Raw genomic sequence first — 19407 nt, forward strand, 5'->3', positions numbered from 1 at the left:
CACTCACTCACAAAATAAATAAATCACTCACTCACTTGTATCACACTCTCACTCACTCAATCACTTGTAGCACTCACTCACTCACATGTAGCAGATTCACTCTCTTTCTTGTACCGCTTGTTCGTACTATTCTGTGTTTTGCCCATGTTCAGTGTACAGTACAACACCATTCAAAACGGGAGCGTCACAGTTCGGCACCAACTCGCCCTGACGGACTGTCGGCCACGACTTGCGTGCTGGTGTAAGACTTGGCAGTGACTCAAGTGCACACAATGGAGCGAGTAAACTGACTACAGTCATGTAGCAGTATCTAAACGGACGCCTGGGGCTGCCTTTTCTATAGACACAGGCGCTTGTCCCGCTAGACTCGGCGGGGAGGAAGACAGGTGCTCCAACTTCAATATAACAGATAACAGCTCGTGCTTTTGTGTACCCCTACATCGCTGTTGTCGACGTAAACCGCCGGGCCGTCGTGACTCGCCTCAATCACTTTATCGCGACAGCCGAATAAACATTGGAGTTTAAAGAAGCAGAATTTCATTTGAATTTGACGTTGTTGTTTCCGTCCCATTCAGACACGTGTGTATTTTTGGACGCCCTTTGCTGCTGACACCCACCCAGCGTCACCCCTTGTATCAACCAGTGTCAGTTCTACCCCTAATACACCCGAACTGTAACCCCGACCCCCACCCCTTGTATCAACCAGTGTCAGTTCTACCCCTAATACATCCGAACTGTAACCCCGACCCCCACCCCTTGTATTAGCAAGTGGGTCAGTTCTACCCCTAATACACCCGAACTGTAACCCCGACCCCCACCCCTTGTATTAGCCAGTGGGTCAGTTGTACCCCTAATACACCCGAACTGTGACCCCGACCCCCACCCCTTGTATTAGCCAGTGGGTCAGTTGTACCCCTAATACACCCGAACTGTAACCCCGACCCCCACCCCTTGTATTAGCCAGTGGGTCAGTTGTACCCCTAATACACCCGAACTGTAACCCCGACCCCCACCCCTTGTATCAGCCAGTGGGTCAGTTGTACCCTGTTTTGTCCCCCACCCTCACCCCCACCCCCCTCCCCCGCATTCAGCCCTTTACCCTCAACATTCGATATTCAGGCAATCGAGTTTTATGAATGAAATCTATAAAAATTACATGTTCGTGCACCCCTACCCCTACCCACAGGCCTCGTCTATGATTTTTTTGCGACTTTTTTAAATTTTTATTGTTACATGGTCCTATGCCCTACCACACCCCGACCATGCTTTGCCCCACCCTGCTCTCGACCTCAACAACTCTGTCACATTAGCAATCCCGTCTCTTCCAACCAACACTTCTTCACTATAAGTCATTATGTAAATCTGTTACCATGGCGACTCCACAATGCATCTTGACAATCAATAAGAACCAATGTAACATATACCCTTCCTCCTGTCCCTACCCTGAAGCCTAACCCTACCCCACGGGTAGGCCACATCCGTTTCGAAGCAGGGTAGGCTGCCAAGACGCGTGTGAAGGGCTTGGACGGGGTGGAGATCGGTGTAAGGAGCTTTTCGGCTATTTAGTATTGTGTTGAATTGAGTGGTAGGTATCGACCAGCAACTGCAGTGTGTGGAGCTGCGGGTGTATCGACCTATGAAGGTTCTATACAGAAGGACTTGAGACGAGATCTAGCAAACGGGGTTATCAGCTCTCGTGGACCTTACTGACGTCATCCATGAGCACCGACAGCAACCCCGAACTCAGGTAGGAAAGTATTACCTCGTTTTACATTCATAACTTGCTTCATCAGGATCAACGTGCCTTTAACGAACCCAACACGCCCGTCACCCGCCAAGGTGTGCAGAAATGCCATACCAGTAGCAGTATTATATATCACTAGAACATTTAACCCAGGGATTAACGTAGCTGTATTTAGTTCATCTAAGAAAGCTGTATTATAAACCAACACTGCCAGGAATGGCATCGATAGAGGAATATAGGGATAGTATTGACGGGACGATGACATTCGTTCTCAGGTCACAGAATTTTTGATAGATGTTCCAGCTCTATGTTGAGTGATCGTAGGTTATGTTAAACCAATATTTTGGTTTAGTCAGAGATAACGTGTGTACGATAGACCAAGATGTGTGTATATATAGATTTCTATTCGGGGCCAGATATATTCCTGACCTCCAGTATCGAACATTTCGAGTATCGAACATTCGAGATATATATTTAGGTCGTGTTATATCTAGGACTGACGGTGAAACCATCTTTTTTTTACCAATTTATTCTTATAACAATTTCAATTATCTAACATGTACATGTTTGTGTTTACATTCTGAAATATTAGTTACAGTCAAACATATATCATATGTATATATGTGTGTCGGTAGGAGCGATAATAGGCAAAAAAACTGCGTTATTATTAAGTCTTTGAATGTCATTTAGAAGTGATACATATAAGGAACAGAATTTGAGGATGTCAGCTTCTTTATTATGATAAACCCATAATTAAGTAGTTAACATCCATAAATTCTCTTCCTGATGCGTTTTTATTTATATTAACATGGGAAATAATATTTGAATGAACTAAAATGTATTTTATCATATCTGAATGATTCAAGGGCACTACTTGACCTTATCACATATAGTTCCTGTGGGGGTCAAAAGCATGCATCATCTGTTCAGCTGTGAGTCAAGCAGTGGTTATGTAAGAGGTGTGAATAATTATTTAGTTCAATACAAGTGAAGCATTGTAAAATGTATGAATTAATTTCTATACAAATGTAAGCAAATATATTTGATATTGTGCATCAGATATTGATATGACTGCACACATCTACACATAGTATTTTAATATGTAGTTTGATATTTAGTAATATGTGTTTGAGGTAGACTTTAATACTACAGTACTCATAATATAATACTACAATAACACAATACTAGTGATTTATTTCCATGTTGATGAAGCAGTATTTATTTCCACACAAGGGGTCCTCCCTCTGCTCTGCGTGGGTGGGGAGTAATTCTTTGATCTTAAGTGACCCATTCATTTAACCTTCATCTTGTTTTTTACTCCCAGTGAAAACTGATTCGGTAAATATCAACACTGATTGTACTCTTGCTTGGGCGTTATATATGTATTTGAAAGGGTTCAAATAAAGTATTACTGAAATTCAGTCTTCTCAGATAGTCAAATACAAGGGGTTCGATATTCCAAAAACATTAACAATAGTAAGGTTTTTGACCCATCACAAATTATGTGATTGACCACATATTTAATCCTGCAGAGACTAATTTCTGATCGATTTGAACATAACCCTTGTGTGTAGTCATAATTCTGTCATTCACGTGACAGACACTTGAAACTAGCTTCACTTGTATGTGTCAGTGTCATTGGTTTGTTCAGCGCAACAAATAATAATATTTATGTGACGTCATAACCAATTTGGTCGTGTATAAACTTAACATCAGGCTTCGTTGTAACATTGGTATGCTGACCATTATTGATATATTTGTAGAATATTAATAAATAAAAAAATAATTGTAAATCATGTCGCTACAGGATATGTTGTTGGTTTATTACATATCGAGACTATAGAATTTCATTTGAAGTAAATACCACCAAATCATTTTACCAAGTTCATTTTGAAATCTTGTAGCTTACCGCCTTGAGTACAAGACAAGCCGACATAAGCCCTTCTGTGCAGAGGTCATACAAAAATTACCAAAATGGTCCTAAATGATCAAAACCATATCATATGGTGGTCAATATCGTTACTTATCAAATATCGATAATATAATATAATATATTACTAAATATTTTTATTTATTGATAACGTAAGTCATAGGTACAGTTTCCTTTCTTCAATTCATCTCCTGTTAAAATCCACTTTACTTGTGTAATATCATTCTTCAAAATTGACTTTTAAGAACATGACATGACATGACAATTTTTAGAACTTCATATTACTCCATTTTACTTAGATTGTTTCATCATAGATTTAATAAAACCGCAGTCACGTCAAATCCCAATCCTTCCACGTACTTTCGCACATCCTGCCAAACTATTTCATTAATTGAAGACTCCCAGCATCATAAACTGTCCAATATTGTCCAATATTTATTGGCATTTAGACATAAATTTTGTCTGGTGCTGTATATTCATTAATATTGATGTTGAAATATCTCGGAATATGAGGATAAATATGCATTAGTTGTGATTGGTGACTGTCATTTGAATATACAGAATTAATTTGTAACATAACACAACACTCTCTGCGGACACCATATGAAACATATCTCACATTGGTTCAGACATTTCTATAGACATCGTACCATTGTGTTTAAGCATCTATTATTTACGCTGTGTAAACAGAAAACTATCAAATATGTAAATATCTGTGACAACGCTACATGGAGTTGATAAATACACAAAGCTAGTGTTTTTTTATGGAATATGTTAAAAATTGTACGATGGAACAATGTTATTCTTTTGTCAATATTCTAACTCTATCCCCAGGGTGAACCATTTTAAAGCATATATTTAATATTATTTCTATTTCATCCTCATCAATACTCAGTTTTTGAATTATATTGCTATTATTTGTTATGAAATATTTAATATTAAAAAATCACCGCCAAAGAAATTGGAACTTTATATGTTATAATTGTAAACATTATGATTAAAGTGTATGTTATAGTGTTGAATAGACTTGTGTATACGACTTTTGTAACATGTTTGCAATTAACGATTTACATACAAACAAATCTCATACGAAGACAACCCCAAGAACACCTGCGCCATTGAATTATGTCCTCTGCCAATAGTCCGCCATGTTAGAACCGGATGCCTGGAGTAATGAATACCGGCGCTATACAATTGAGCTTGGCGAAAATGAAAGCATTTTAAGGCGTTTCCCAGTCTTCGACACCTTCAACTATCTTATAACGTATTCAATTATCTGCGCGACGTTTGCAATTCGTTCGTTTGCGCATGGATCAATTTTCACAATGCCACAGCATCTCTCATAGTGCCTACCTATATTATCGATCCACTTAGGCATGTAATGCGATAACTTGCAGCATCTCAGTGTATATATTACCATATCCTTTATAATATATTAAATTATATTTGGTGATACGTGTTACCTCATTATAACCTCCTACGCGACATTATATTCAGTTTTTGAAAAGTTGCCTTTTTGATGTGCCGTTTATACAAAGGTTGTTTCACACTGTGTGAGGGTTAATACCACCCCATTGAGATTTGCGTCGTAAACTCGTAAACATTTTCATAAAGTTACCCTTTCAGTTTCCTGTATGTTCACTTCTGATTATTTCTGATTTGCATTAATCGGCAATTCCAAATCTCCCTTTCATCAGATCCAAAAATTTATTACACTTTAAAATTATATTTTCCTAGTTTAACTTAATATCATCAACATTATAGAACGATTTAATTTTAACACGATTCGGGTGCTATCATTTGGACAGGAGACACACACCTTTTCGCGAACACTTGGTATAATCACTATCTGATAGAGATTTATAAACACGTGCTTATGACTTAGTCTGAATTGTACAATGGATTTTACATTAAGCAGAGATTTCTTGTGATTATGGAAAGGTGTTTGTCGCTTTTATTCATATTAATTTAATTTTTCATTTTGTAAGGATCCGTTTAGAGCCGGGATATGATATGTGATGGTTCTATTTGATTAGGTGTTAGGAGTGTTGCAAACCGTCTTCCTCCAGAGGACAAAGTAAGTGAATATTGCGTAACGCCGCACCAGCAAATTTGCATCTGGTCGCGGCAAGCAGTGTATGGAGCAATGCATTCCATCCGATGCTTTATGTTTATAAATATTAATGTTTTAATGTCTAGGAATATCAGGTGTGTTGTGATTTGTGGCTGTCATATGAACATGAATTAATTTTGCGTGGATCGAGGCTCATGATATCAAACACTGGATTGTCTGGTCCAGACTCGATTATTTACAGACCGCCGTCATATAGCTGGACTATTGCTGAGTGCGGCGTTAAAAGAACAAACCAACAACAACAAACAATAATTTTGTAACACAACGCTGTCATGCGTATTGCATCTACTCGCGGCAGGCAGAGCATGGATTGATGCATCACATTCCTTGTATTAGACCTATCTATCTAGACCAATACGCGTGTATGTGAATATTCCATTTCTATTAGATATTTCGGTAGTAGATTTCTAAAATGCCCCGATATGATAAATTATGGATTTAATTGTTTTCGTTTGACACAACACTATAGAATAACATCTAGTCTCTGAAATGAACATATCGTACAGAAAAAAACCGGTTGTTCGGTTATCTTAATAAAAATATAATAAAAGGGAGCCCAGTGACTCTAGACTTGCCAAACATTATAGACTTGCATGGGCTGTATTTGATATATATTTGTATCAAGGTCTGTAAGACAGACTAAGAACACTATTGAATATGCTATTCACATTAACGCCTACGTATGCTGCATGGTATTATAATATGAAATCTTACGCCTTTTGGCGTCAGGAATATGTAGCGAACCATTAACTATTCATTGAAACACACCAGAGTCTACCTTCACCAAGCGATTGTAGTCCGACGACCAGCGCAACCAACACTATTTATCATATACGTTGAATATTCGTATAATTTTAAGATCGTCTCATGAAACCTGTTACTAACATTTCAAAATTGAAACCTATTCATTAAATAAATATGATAATACTATCACTTTGTGTAACCCTTATGTTCAAACAGCCTTCCAAGCTAACGGCACAGTTACAAAATTCACATAAAGCTTGAAAAACTATTATGTTACGAAATGGGGCTATGAATACCGTGGAGTCATTTGATCTCGTTAAAACATAATGTTAGCACTTTACAAAAAGAAGATGGACACACATTTACCGACGAACAGTTTATATTTATGATTTTGTACTTAACTGTCGGGCAAGGGAAAGTATACATTTGAAAATTGAATTTTATAAAAAATAACGTATCACAACGTACGTAACTCCACTGAAAAGAGTCGCTACACACTGCAAACGTTTGTCCAACTCTCAACTCTGCTAACCGTCTCAAATACATCACCATCGAATAAACATTTCTTGTTTCATTTTTAGCACCATTCAGACATGGGTGTATACTTTCATTTGCCTTGCAGTTTAATAGGAAAACATGATTGACGGGTCTCTCTAACATGATATAAAGCCAGGTACAGAAATAGATGGTTTATTTTTGTCGGGATCCCAACACTATGAGCTCTGTTGACGTGCTAGGCACACCCTTCTGTGATATACCTTACAAAGAAAACGCCGTGTACATAACATTATATTTCTTCGCTCCGGTAAAAGCGAATTTGGTGAATAATTGTCTGTATGAATATCGTTTGGTAATTTCAAAAGGACATTTCAGTATAGTAGTTCTACGGGTTTTATACCCCGCGGAGTGTTATTCATTACTGAGATGTATTCAAGTAGAAATGCAGATTGTAGATTTTTTTACTATTTATCATCCTTGTAATAGCTGTAGATAGCTATCAGTTGATAATGCAACTTTGAATGTGGAACGTTTTTCATTTTATAGCATTTTTATGTGTTCTGTGTATCCATTACATCGTGTCCATTACGAGGCACCTGTCACAAATGTTATACATATTACTGTAAAACTGTGTTTTCTTAAAAAATGTTCTTTTATGTATTGTCCTATAAAACTGGTGCAAGTAATAAACAGTGAACCACAATTTAAAGGAAGACTGGACTCGCGACAACTGTCTGTCCTAGCAAGTCAGGCTATTCTAAATATAAAACGTAAAGGCCAGAGAACAACCAGTCTCGATTACCCGACGGAACAGATTCCATTGGGCGTAAAAGGCAAACTAACGGTGTATGACTGGAATGATGACACCAGGTTTTCGCGAAGACTCATTGTGTGAGTGAGTGAGTGAGTGGGTATGGTTTTACGCCGCTTTTAGCAATATTCCAGCAATATCACGGGGGACACCAGAAATGGGCTTCACACATTGTACCCATGTCGGGAATCGAACCCGGGTCTTCGGCGTGACGAGTGAACGCTTTAACCACTAGGCTACCCGACCGCCCCCATTGTGTGAGAGTGCCATCTCAAATTGTATGATAAACATCAGTCAGCTACAATTACTCTTGTTACACTGAGACACTATTACAGTTCGACACAAGGCACTGATGACACAATCTCCTCCGGAGCATAGTCCTCCTTTAACTCGAAGTCCTACATCATCGAACATATTCAGTTCGAGACAAGCAAAGTCGGTGTTGGTGATCGGTCATGGCGATAAGGATTTTTGGAATCATAAAATCTCCTCGACTTAAACGATATATCGAGATAAAGAAGTTCGAGTTAAAGAAGAGTTGATGTATTTGGATTTTATTTATGTATTTGTTATTTCGTTTGTCAGTCAACACTTCTCAATTTCTAGTACGATAGAGGACAACAGGTGATATTCAGGTGGAGGCTTTGTTTAAAGTTCTTTTTTTTACATCGTTAATCTTCATTGCGCAGAAACTATGCGTGTTGAATCAGCGAACCAAAATCCTGTCTCTAACAAAAAATCCGAAAGATTATTAAATGACGAGTTCCTAACGACATTAAACATATATGTCGATGCATCGGTGCATTATATTATCATAAAAAAATCAAATCAAAATATACGTGAAACACTAGACATTATAGTGGAGGGGTATATTACCATGTCCAGCAGTCACTGAGTTGCAACACGAACGCTTTCTTTCGCTGTGCAACTTTAATACGGCTTTGAAAATCGGGCCTTTTGTGGTGGTTCACTTTACGTTTATCTGAGAAAAGAGCTGGATATTTAGACTCGTGGTATATCTAAGGGCTTTTGTGTAAAGATATGTGTGATTCTTTCAAAAGGTGTCAAGCACTTTTATGCGTTGATGTCAACCTCCCCAAACGAGTGTAGAGCGAGATGACTTAAAACTTATACAACAAAAAACTTTCTAAATTGAATGAAACACTGCTTAAATATTAAAGCTGAATAGATGATTAATCGATGCAGAGGTACTATCGGCCCTTGGCATGGCGTTTGACGAATGCGTGTTTTTAACACGAAAGATTAAGTGGGGAAGCATTGCTTTCGGTTGTTTGTAGGGAGAGGTTGAATGATGCATGATGCCGCCCGCAGCGATGTCCCAGGTACATGTATATGAAGGTAGCCTGAAAGTAACCTGGGCCAGACAAACCAGTGGTCGATAGCACGAACAACGATTCAAGTCGTCGATGCGTTATAACGCTCCTCATTAGACTGGGGTGCTGGGAGTCAGTATAGTGTATGAGTTTTAAAACACATCTGTGACGTCATTCCATTGTTTAAACGATCCATTTTTTTTCAGGAATGGAGAGTTGCTTGTCAACTGTACATTATCTTGAAGCAGCATTTGAAGTAATTTCCACTTGGAACAGACAGAACTAATTTTTTACATTTATTTACAAGTGAATATTTTCATTTTTTCCGAAAACATGTGTCGCCAGCGGGGTTCGAACCCGCATCGTTAGACGTGTAATTGTCTACCTCAGCTACTGCGGCTCATGAAGGCATGATGAGAAATTAACTATTAAATAGTTTCATAATTTTGCATAATGCTTAAAAGCTCAAAATAATTTGTATATATTTTGTGTGAAAGCAGGTTACCCACAACAATGTTCATATTTATAGCAATTAGATAAACCTTTGACGAGAAATACAAATCAGGTAACATAAATATCGCTTGTTCGGGGCTCTATATTTCCAATTATACCCATCAGCATGTATTAACAATGTGCCAGCGATTGATAAATACTAGTTTAGGACCCAACACAATTATGAAGAGCCGTGTACCATGCATTGTAAATGTCAACTCGCCACGGGGCTTGGTGCACGTGCAACAGCGGCAGAGAACGTATTTCTCGTGCATCACGCAAGGGCGACTCACACAGTATAAATACAGACAACAAAGAGTTCTGGTTTATTTTTCAAATATTTTCAACTACAGAATATTTTGTCAAAGTGTAAAAGTAGGGATGAGTTTTAAGTTTGGGAATATCCTCGTAACTCTCCATTCCTTAAATATAATGGGCCTCGGTCCATGCGGGGCCTCTGCACCATTATTTTTAAGGAATGGAGAATTACTCGGACATTCCCCTCTACAAATTGCGGCATGGTATAACAGTGGGCTAGGACTATAACATTGGCATTAGTCCGTACAAGTACAAGCAGCCACACGCACGCACGCACGCACGCACGCACGCACACAGTCATGAACGTCGCTATATTAGTGCAATAATCTGGAATGGAACCCGCAAACCTCTCGTTATAACCGAACATCGCTTGCGCGTTTCGAATTATATTCGATTTTGTAGTCTGTCCGATGTCGACACATCCGAAGTTGGAGTGACAGTATTCGCGATCGATAACAACTTGTTCGATTCTAGTCGGGAGCCTGGGCACTCGAGATCGAGTTTGATCCCCACATGGGCACTGTCTGTGTATCGTATTTCTGGTTACCGCGTTGTGGTATTGCTGGAATGTTGTTAACGCGGCATAAAACCCAACTCACTCACTCATTCAATGTAGTCTAGTACCAAAAGTAACGTTAAACCTTATGCAATGACTTGCCATGCCACGCTGTGTGGGTTTAGAGGCGTAATGTGATCTGTTGTAAGCCGACTGTGATACACAGGAGCGTCGGTTATTGGTGACTCGCCCCACTCGGGGCACGTTTATTGGTTCATAAACCAGATTGTAGGAGAAATTCTGAAACACACGAGTCAGTGGGTTTGAGATAAATAGTCAATATATCTTAAATGCTCGTGATACAGTCGGAATCCTACAATTGACTCTGATTTTAATAGAAATTTAATATGATTATTGACATTTGTGGATTGTATTTACTAGTACACGCACGCACACGCACGCACACTCACTCACTCATGCACATACACGCGCGCACACACACGCACATACTCACCACACACATGTTCACGCACAAATACACACTCCTACTCCCCCCACACAAACACACACACTCTCTCTGTCTGTCTGTGTCTCTCTCTTTCTCACACACACTATCTCTGTCGCTCTCTGGTTCCCCTCACACACACACACACACACACACACACACACACACACACACACACACACACACACACACACACACACACACACACACACACACACACACACTCTCCCTCTCTCTCTCGCTCACACACACACACATGCACACACACAAACACTCTCTACCTCCCTTTTACAGATGCTGGATCCGCACTTGGGACACACACTATCCCTGTCTGTCTCTCTCTCACACACACTCACACTTTCTCTGTCTATCTCTCTCTCACACACACTATCTCTGTCTATCTCTCTCTCACACACACTCACACACTTTCTCTGTCTATCTCTCTCTCACACACACTATCTCTGTCTATCTCTCTCTCACACACACTCACACACTATCTCTGTCTCTCTCTCTCACACACACTATCTCTGTTTTTCTGTCTCTCTCTCTAACACACACACACACTATATCTGTTTGTCTGACTCTGTCTCTAACACACACACACGAAAATACTCTCTACCTCCCTTTTACAGATGCTGGATCCGCACTAGGGACACACACTATCCCTGTCTGTCTCTCTCGCTCTCTCACACACACACACTCTACATCTGTCTGTCTCTCTCTCTCTCACACACACACACTCTCTCTCTGTGTGTCTGTCTCTCTCTCACACACACTCACACTCTACATCTGTCTGTCTGTCTCTCACACATACACTCACACTCTATCTGTTTGTCTCTCTCTCTCACACACACATACACACACACTATCTCTGTTTCTCTCTCTCTACCACACACACACTCACACACTATATCTGTTTGTCTCTCTCTAACTCACACACATGCACTCTCACACACACACGCTCTCTCTCTATCTGTCAGTCTCTCTCTCACACACTCACATACACTATCTGTCTGTCTGTCTGTCTCTCTAACTCACACACACACACACACTATCTCTGTTTGTCTCTCTCTACCTCACACACACGCACTCACACACACGCTCTCTCTCTGTCAGTCTCTCACACACACGCACTCACACACACACTATATCTGTCTGTCTGTCTCTCACACATACACACACACACTCTCTCTCACGCACACACGCAAACACACACACTCTCTCTCACACACAAACACACACACTCTCTCTTTCTCTCTCTCTCTTACACACACACACTCTCTCTCTCTCTCTCACACACACCCTCACACATACAGCCATATATAGATGCATTGCGTGATATGTACAACCGGTATATACTGTTATACATGTCAATCTCAGATAAACCAAATGTGTGCATCAGCTGCAACCAAATGGCACAAAATACCCGACATTGGTAATTACATTTTATACTCATTTACCATATTATTGATAAAGCAAACTGATTTATTAGTCTTCTGGAGTTTATCAGAAGATGACTCTTTATCGATGCAAAAATGGATATAACGTTGAACAGCCATAGGGATAACTCACGTATATATTCTGAATTCTGAATAACTTGGGGAAACGTTGCATCACATACGGTAGGACCAGTAAGAGTAGTGTTTTGAGATTGTGTCTCATAATATTTATGCTACTAAGACCTGGATGCACAAGTAGCCCAGACGTCTAAGGCAGGGCGGTTCTGTGTGCCGAGTTACGCCCCTTAGACGTGGCAGGAATCTATGATAGTGTGTTCGAATACCAGATTCTCCCTGATTATATTTCAAGGTCTGCCAACACCATACGCATGTCAATGTCAAAGATCTGCATCACTTTTCTCGCACACCAGACACAAGACACACATGTTCCAATTCCTGGTGCACGTCACGTGTACGACTTCTGTGATACTGTAAAACAGGAATTTAATGCGACATGAAAATAATGCGAGCTCTTGATTTTAGACATAAATGCGCATTTTAAAAATGCGAGTGCCCATACCCTTTCCTAAACATTTATGCGCTGGATTTATGTTCTGTGTTATTTTAATTAATGTAACCTACGTAAATAAAAGCCTTACCTGAAAACGCTTCGTTTGTTTCAAATGACGTTTTGAGCAGGAACTGTGAGTAGACAGAGATAAATAAAATAACTGTGCACATGTAGTATTCCGAGCTACTCGTGGTATAATCGCCACCCCTACACATGTCAATATTGCTGCATTGTTTATTTAATACTCGAAACACAAATTGCACTTTGGTGTGTCGTTAAAGCAGTAGGTTCGTTTTGTGGGGTATTAATATTTAACGACATTTCGTTTATACTTCTTTCTGAGACTACACATCTACCGAATATTCAATGGAAAACACACATTTCAAAATGTGAATTCATGAATTTGTAACAATTCATATGCTTGATAATTGATATGCTGCCTCTTTTAACCCGTGCTATTGGACATGCGTTCATACTGTGACGTACCTTGTTGTGCGCTTGTGAAATATTCATCTAACAATTGATAAAATTGTATCACAAGCAAACACAGGCGGGTGGCATGAGTTGGAAATCAATGTCACCAGCCCCGTTGTTGCTGCCCACAGTGCAGTTCGCCTACAATGTACTTAGTGTCTAGTCCAGGTCATCTGCAGTGTAGTTTCTAGTGCAGTTCTCCTACAATGTACTTAGTGTCTAGTCCAGGTCATCTACAGTGTAGTTTCTAGTGCAGTTCGCCTACAATGTACTTAGTGTCTATTCCAGGTCATCTACAGTGTAGTTTCTAGTGCAGTTCGCCTACAATGTACTTAGTGTCTAGTCCAGGTCATCTGCAGTGTAGTTTCTAGTGCAGTTCGCCTACTGTGTACTAAGTGTCTAGTCCAGGTCATCTGCAGTGTAGTTTCTAGTGCAGTTCGCCTACAATGTACTTAGTGTCTATTCCAGGTCATCTACAGTGTAGTTTCTAGTGCAGTTCGCCTACAATGTACTTAGTGTCTAGTCCAGGTCATCTAAAGTGTAGTTTCTAGTGCAGTTCTCCTACAATGTACTTAGTGTCTAGTCCAGGTCATCTGCAGTGTAGTTTCTAGTGCAGTTCGCCTACAATGTACTTAGTGTCTAGTCCAGGTCATCTGCAGTGTAGTTTCTAGTGCAGTTCGCCTACAATGTACTTAGTGTCTAGTCCAGGTCATCTACAGTGTAGTTTCTAGTGCAGTTCGCCTACAATGTACTTAGTGTCTAGTCCAGGTCATCTACAGTGTAGTTTCTAGTGCAGTTCGCCTACAATGTACTTAGTGTCTAGTCCAGGTCATCTACGGTGTAGTTTCTAGTGCAGTTCGCCTACAATGTACTTAGTGTCTAGTCCAGGTCATCTATAGTGTAGTTTCTAGTGCAGTTTGTCTACATTGTTAATGTACTAAGTGTCTAGTGCAGTTCGCCTACAGTGTAGTTTCTAGTGCAGTTCGCCTATAATGTAGATTGAATCTAGTGTGAAAGATTCGCAGCTACAGACAATAAATTTAAATTGTGTAAACCCTACGAAAAGTCAATTTAATAACATTATTAAAACTGAATACAATTAGACAACTATTTCATTTCCCCATGAGAAGGTTTCGGTGACATCAGTTGAAATGCAACACCTCAAATATTGCACTATCAGTTGAAACGAAAAGATGGACACAATATCATTTCCCTGTAGGAAATACACAACGTGTAACCGGAATTGTACTGCTGATTAAACTTATTGTCTGTTTTTTTGCGAACCACAAATCTATAATCTCCACTTTATTATTTAAATCCAAAACTGGGAAATTGCCCTCCTTGATTCATAGCAATAAATTATGAAAACTATACAACACACCGTTTCGAGAATAATTATAAACAGGTATATTCTATTTTCTATTCTGAAAATGTATTGCCTATTTTAAAAAAAACACACGATGGGATGATTTATGATTACTTGGCCCTGAAGTTGTTTGATAGATAGATCAAATTGATAGCTTAGAAAGCAATATCAGACACCGTGTCATCATGACTCTATAATGTCAACTATAAAAATCGATAACTTGACTACATAATCGGAGTATCCATTAGCGATTTCAATCATTATACAGCTAGGAGCTCTCCTTGGTGCTTGTTTTCCCCGCCTTCTTTTTATTAACACTGCATACATTTTGTGTTCTACGCTGTTTACTCGTACATGGAGTCATGCTGACCTACGCAGATGCTGAATGTTAACCTCTCTCAGAACACAACGGTAGAACTGGACAATATCGAACAACCTCACTTTAACCAATCAGCTCCAAGGGTAAATTATGTCGCGATTTTTAAGCCAATGATTGCTCGTATTTTCCGTACAACGTGTCAACTCATGCATATTTGATTACATGCCATCGACTTTCACACCCGAAGTGCGAAAAGTGTTATAGGTATAAATGTACTTTTAAGTTGCTGAATCCAACATCTCTTCATCCTCCTCCATCCCAGTACGGCTGCAACCCAGTAGATGCTGTTCATATGGTAAGCATCTTACATGTGTATATTGCAAGAGTAGCTCTCATATATATTTATATTTTCTCAAAATAGTTAACTCGCCCGATGCTTGCTTATTATAGCAATAACCTTCATTTTGCTGATTCATTCTCTTATCATGTATATTGATGAAATAGTTCTTCTACCTGACATCAGCGTATTACTTAAACACCCAACTCCTAACGAAAAATAGATATAACAATGAAACTGCAAGGATTTGGTTATTGAGACAGCACTCAAAACGGTGTCGTTCTTCAGTTTATATATCAAAGCTGTAAGGGCATACACTATTTTAAAGTAATTTTTCTTTAAATTAATTCACATAAATGTATTCATGGCGTTGTTACTATTCAATAGTTGAAAAGATATTAACATAATTAATACGTTTTGTCAGTTCAAAGATTGTCATTAAGAAAGACCATTGCTTCATTTGGAAATCTGGATAATTTTCTTGAGAGTTTAATCATATGCGACAAGGAAAATATACATATTTAATATTTACGACATAAGAAAGATTTTAATAAAAAAGAGCAGTAAATGCTGAATTGGGAAACAAAACAAACACTTTAAACTATAATGTTTCCTTTTCTGATAATTTCTTTTAATCACAAATTGTCGCAAAGTATGAGTAAAATGTACACTTGAGTTACAACAAGAGATATTGATGATCCACAGACGGACATTATCTAATTTAATGTTTCCTTTTCTGATAATTTCTTTTAATCACAAATTGTCGCAAAGTATGAGTAAAATGTACACTTGAGTTACAACAAGAGATATACTGATGATCCACAGACGGACATTATCTAATTTAATGTTTCCTTTTCTGATAATTTCTTTTAATCACAAATTATCGCAAAGTATGAGTAAAATGTACACTTGAGTTACAACAAGAGATATACTGATGATCTACAGACGGACATTATCTAATTTAATGTTTCCTTTTCTTATAATTTCTTTTAATCACAAATTGTCGCAAAGTATGAGTAAAATGTACACTTGAGTTACAACAAGAGATCTTGATGATCTACAGACGGACATTATCTAATTTAATGTTTCCTTTTCTTATAATTTCTTTTAATCACAAATTGTTAAAAAGTATGAGTCAAATATACAATTCGTTTACAACAAGAGATCTTGATGATCTACAGACGGATATGATGAAATATAATGTTTCCTTTTCGGGTAATTTATTTTAATCACAAATTGTTAAGAAGTATGAGTAAAATATACAATTCGTTTACAACAAGAGATCTTGATGATCTACAGACGGATATGATGAAATATAATGTTTCCTTTTTGGGTAATTTATTTTAATCACAAATTGTTAAGAAGTATGAGTAAAATATACAATTCGTTTACAACAAGAGATCTTGATGATCTACAGACGGATATGATGCAATATAATGTTTCCTTTTTGGGTAATTTATTTTAATCACAAATTGTTAAGAAGTATGAGTAAAATATACAATTCGTTTACAACAAGAGATCTTGATGATCTTCAGACGGATATGATGCAATATAATGTTTCCTTTTCGGGTAATTTATTTTAATCACAAATTGTCAAAACGTTGACGTGTAGTCCAAGTCCAAACATACACTGCCTTTATCGGACTGAATGCAAGCTTACTTTCAGTGTCTTTATACGTGAACATTGTAGCCTTGTAGTACCCCTCTTTTGATACATGTGTTCCTTTAACAATCGTGGGCTATGAGCTTAGTGGGGTTCACGTTTAAGCTTGTTCAACAGTACACAATTATGGACCCCTGGAGCGATACTGCTTCAAGAATGCTCAAAACGACTTTGATCATTTACCATTAGATTATCATACAAATTATGCACGCAGCTAGTACATCACGTTTTATTGTGAAGTATCTCAAGTTGACTTGAATGGTTTCCCTATATTTCAAAAGGGTTTTGTGAAACTGCCGTTGCTTTCATGTCAAGAACACCCATTTAGTGTAATCTTTGAAATGCTGTTGCAGAAAATAAGTAACAGAATCCAAGGTACGTGCATTTGGGAACACAGCAACAATAGATGGGTTCTCACACAGCGTGGTATACATAACAATGTTTGCAAAAAGGGGACGAATGGCTGTTTTCACGGGCATTTCACACAAAAACGCAAGAATAACACGAGGGTTTTGCTTGAAATTCTTTATCGTTAGCAGCAATATGTATCCTGTCAGTAGAATAAATGGAATCAGGAAGGATTAATATATTTTAAAATAATAGGCTCCTACAAACATGGAAAATTCGTTTAACAAATTAATATATGGGGTTGCATTGCTAAATGGTTATGGTCTTTTGAAACCTATTCACATGAAATTAATTATTTTACACGTTTTCGCACTTTAGATGTCCCTGCTGTTTTAACAAAAAAGAATGTTTTGTCTTTCAATTTTGAATTTTACAGAAGGAATGAAAAATGAATATTTACATTTTTATCAAGCAAATCATTTCAATTTCCTTTATATGTGTTTTAAGATGTCTGTAAATAGAAACTGAAAGCTCCGCTAGTATATTATATTAACAAAAATATTTACACTCCCTTCCTTGCTTACACAGAACACCTGAGTTTATTTTTCATAAAAATAAAATGTTTCATAAAAATAAACAGAAAGAAAAGATAACAGGTTTCCGCATAGGTTATCACAATAGCTTGGGTCTTATCTGTCATGACTTAATTTCGTTTACAAAAATATGTTCTTTCTGAAACGATATGAGATATGCGACCGAGCTATTAAAGTGTAGAATGTAAACTTTTTAAAGTTGGATGTGTTGATACTTAAGTCGTCTCCGATATGTACGGTTAACCCTGTTCGTGTTGTGTTACTACTTTGTTGCTATGCGTCCTGTCGTGATTTGTTAAAATAAAAATATCTTTACCAGTCCCAAGGTTGCCATGTTTGCAGAATTTCTGTCATCTCTTCGAAAAATGTTCTCAAACATTAATGAACTAGTGTTTAAGGAAATTAAATTCCTATAGTTGTGTGTCCGCTATTTCAAAGTAGTTTCTTTGGAAACAAAAGAGATTTATTTTTTAATTAGATGTGACAATGGGATATTTTCTATATTTTTAAAATATTTTTGGGGGCATACTTTCATCTCACATCTTTGTCATTTAACAAGACCCCCACCTACCCCCACCAACCACTTCACACATACACACACAAAATATAGATACAAAACATCATAGAATGTTTAAACACATTTAATAAAAGTATTAACATGAAGTCATGTAGAATTTTACTTTTCAATAATACGAGTAAAAAACAGAAATTACCTCTGTGACCCATACATACACACATAGGTATGATTATTAAAATATTAGAAGAGACCGACGTTTGAAACATCAAGATGCAATTGTCCGTACATCCATACCTTCAATCCTTTAGGAAATACCATAGAGGCAAATAATTATGTTTTTTGTTGACAATTATTTAGCAATATCTTTGTTGTATTAAGACGAAGAATGTTTTGCTGTCAATCATATACTAGTATATGTTTCAAATATTTCATAACATCTTTTTGTCTTTAATGATATATATTCTAGAGGATTTAACAATTTGTTTAAAGGGAATTCTTCCCCGTATATGAGTAACAGAAAAGGTTTTTGACATTCGTTCTATTTGGTAAATTTCTTATTAATACAAATTTGAAACAAAATTGGACAATGTGTCTTTCTTTCGAAGCTGGATTAACTTCTACCGTAAATATTCCAGTCAGTCACGATAGGCTCTGTAACATAGAATGTTTGTATAGAACATATATATTCTGTTATGAACATCGCATAATTCGCCCGCTCTCTTCTTAACATAAGTAACTGACAAAAATAGATTCTATTTCACATTCCCCGATATC

The 19407-nt window shown here is 37.8% G+C and overlaps 1 protein-coding gene across 2 annotated transcripts in view; it reads left to right on the forward strand.

The window, feature by feature from the left end:
- The first annotated feature begins 1592 nt into the window (after window positions 1-1592).
- Window positions 1593-19407, forward strand: part of LOC124133785 — a 78561-nt gene continuing 60746 nt past the window's right edge. The window contains exon 1 of one of the 2 annotated variants that reach the window (XM_046498321.2): window positions 1593-1747. The gene's annotated coding sequence lies outside the window, so the exon portion shown is untranslated. The remainder of the gene's footprint in view (window positions 1748-19407) is intronic. The other variant, XM_046498319.2, reaches the window with a different exon arrangement.

Source organism: Haliotis rufescens, unplaced genomic scaffold, assembly GCF_023055435.1.
Source record: "Haliotis rufescens isolate VD_foot unplaced genomic scaffold, xgHalRufe1.0.p SCAF_16, whole genome shotgun sequence".
NCBI classification, from domain to species: Eukaryota; Metazoa; Mollusca; class Gastropoda; order Lepetellida; family Haliotidae; genus Haliotis; species Haliotis rufescens.